The sequence below is a fragment of the Phascolarctos cinereus genome, unplaced genomic scaffold, assembly GCF_003287225.1.
Source record: "Phascolarctos cinereus isolate Bilbo 61053 unplaced genomic scaffold, phaCin_HiC Scaffold_5;HRSCAF=322, whole genome shotgun sequence".
Classification (NCBI taxonomy): domain Eukaryota; kingdom Metazoa; phylum Chordata; class Mammalia; order Diprotodontia; family Phascolarctidae; genus Phascolarctos; species Phascolarctos cinereus.
This window is the reverse complement of record NW_027555958.1, coordinates 248,884,935-248,887,402: the sequence shown is the minus strand read 5'-3', so window position 1 is coordinate 248,887,402 and position 2,468 is coordinate 248,884,935. Positions and strand designations below refer to the sequence as shown.

At 38.9% G+C, this 2,468-nt stretch overlaps 1 pseudogene; it reads right to left on the bottom strand.

The window, feature by feature from the left end:
- Nucleotides 1–1,246: 1,246 nt before the first annotated feature.
- On the bottom strand, nucleotides 1,247–2,177 carry LOC110202620 (olfactory receptor 2G3-like; annotated as a pseudogene).
- Between the last annotated feature and the right edge of the window lie 291 nt (nucleotides 2,178–2,468).

Here is a 2,468-nt window from a genome sequence, read left to right as displayed (position 1 = left end):
GCATCAAGAAAAGGTGGGGAACATTCAGAGAAAGAGCTATGAAGTCTGAATGCAGACTGAAGCACACCATTTTCTCTCTTTTTTTTCTTTCTCATGATTTTTTTTCCTTTGGTTCTGATTCTTCTTTCACAACATAACTAATGTGGAAATATGTTTCATATGATTGTACATGTGTAGCCTGTATCAGATTGCATACCATCTTGGGAAGGGGAATGGGGAGGGAGGGAGAAAAGTTTGGAACTCAAAATCTTATAAAGGTGAATGTTGAAAATGAAAAACAAATAAATATTTTTAAAAAGAAAAAAAGATGTACAAAGCACTTTACTCTCATTAACCCTATGAAATAGATGATGAAAGTATTATTGCCTTCATTTTTTAAAATGAAGAAATTGCAATGTCCTCAGTTTCATCCACTTATTCAAGGCAATGGAGTAAGTGGAAGAGCTAGGAGACAAGCACAAGTCTTCGCACTTTAAATCCAGTGCTTTTTACACTCTTCAAGATCACCCCTCATGGTAAAGTACATTGTAAATATGTATTGAACTAAAATGAACTTTAACATTCAATTCACACACACACACACATGCACACAAATTGGATTTAGACTTCAATAAAGCCAGACATAGGTATTACGAAAACCATAGAGAAGTTGATCAGGAGCAAAGTTAGTACTCAATTGAACAGTAAATCCCATCATAATTTTTTTTCCTATTTCATTTTTCATCAGCGCCCAGGACAAGGCTCTGGCCATATGGGATGCTCCATAAATGTTTCTGAATAGAACTGAATATGAGAGAACAGTTGAGAAAGACCGTATATAGATATGAGACTATACAAATGAATTCAATTGAATATATATTTTGTGTTGGGTTTACTTAATAAAGAAACAGTTGTATTTAGCAATGTTTTCCAGCATACTCAGGTGAATTATGAAGCACAGATATGATTATGAGGAAAAGGACTGCTGACTGTAACAGTGACTGTGGATCTCAAAAAAACAAACAAAAAAAGCAATGCGTTGAAAGGTTTAGTGCATACAACGTCCAAAATTCCCTTATTGAACTGAATTAACTAAATTGGCCAGTTATTTCAGAAACATGTTATGTTTTTCATGTTTTTCCCCCCAAAAAAGCATATTTTTAAATGTTAAATGAGATCTTATACAGAGAGAGAGATAAGTTAACTTTTATGATCCACTTCAGCTATGGGATTCTATGCATCCTTCATCCACGGATATACATCTCTTTTATCTTGTGTCTTTTCCTAAAAGCCTTATTAGTGCCTCTTTCATATCTTTGTTCCTCAGAGTATAAATAAGGGGGTTAAGAGTAGGAGTCACCACAGTGTACAAAAGTGTGATGAATTTGCCCTGTCTGTGGGCATAGGAGCTGCTAGGCTGGATATAAACAGCTGTGCTTGGCCATAGAAGAGGGACACCACCAAAAGATGTGACCCACAGGTTTTCAAGGCTTTATACCAAGCTTGGGTTGACCTGATTCTCATCACTTCCTGAGTGATGAGTGCATAGGAGATTAAGATCAGTCCCAGAGGCAGGAGGAGCAAAACCAAGGAAGCCACAAAAAGCTGTATTTCATTGGCATGAATATCCACACATGCCAACTTGATCATGGCAGGCACCTCACATACAAATGTGTAGAGTCTTCTGTGCCCACAGAGAGGCAACTGAAGAGTGATGGTGCTTTGAATTAGTGTGTTGCCCAACCCACTCACCCATGCAATCCCTGCAAGGAACTGACATAACCTAGGATGCATGACAGTAGCATAGTGGAGTGGTCTGCAAACAGCAGCATAGCGATCAAATGCCATGACAGCCAGGAGAACACATTCAGTGGAACCCAGTGCCAGAGAGACATACAGTTGGATGGCACAACCTATGGGAGTGATGGTCTTAGCTGGTCCCTTCAGGTTCCACAGCAGCTGGGGAACAATACTTGTAGTGAAACAGAGGTCAATGAAAAGAGGTTGGTGAGGAAGTAATACGTTGGGGTGTGAAGTTTTGGATCCAGGCGAGAGACCAGGATGATGGCTGTGTTGCCTACCAGGGTCAGAAGGTAGGAGATCAAGACAACACTGAAGAGAACCTTCTCCAGTTTGGGCTGGTCTGAAAAACCCATTAGGATGAAGTCACCTCCTGTGCTGTCATTAGTCATCCCCATCCTTATGTTCAAGGGCAGAAGAAAATGCAAGATTCTGGAGATAGGTGATCATGGTATCCATTGACAGTAAAAGTAACTTTGAAAGAGAACTATTAAAAATGTTATATTTGAAAGACATATAATCATTAACATTGGCTAAGAATTCAGAGAATCTGACACTATAAAAGAACTAATCAAAATAATGAGTGATAAATAATGCAGAAATTAGTGAGGCAACTCAAAATTACTCACCCTGGGAACTTCCAGAGCATCTTGCCACTTCCTTCCTGTCTGAGATCTATCCCTCAGAAA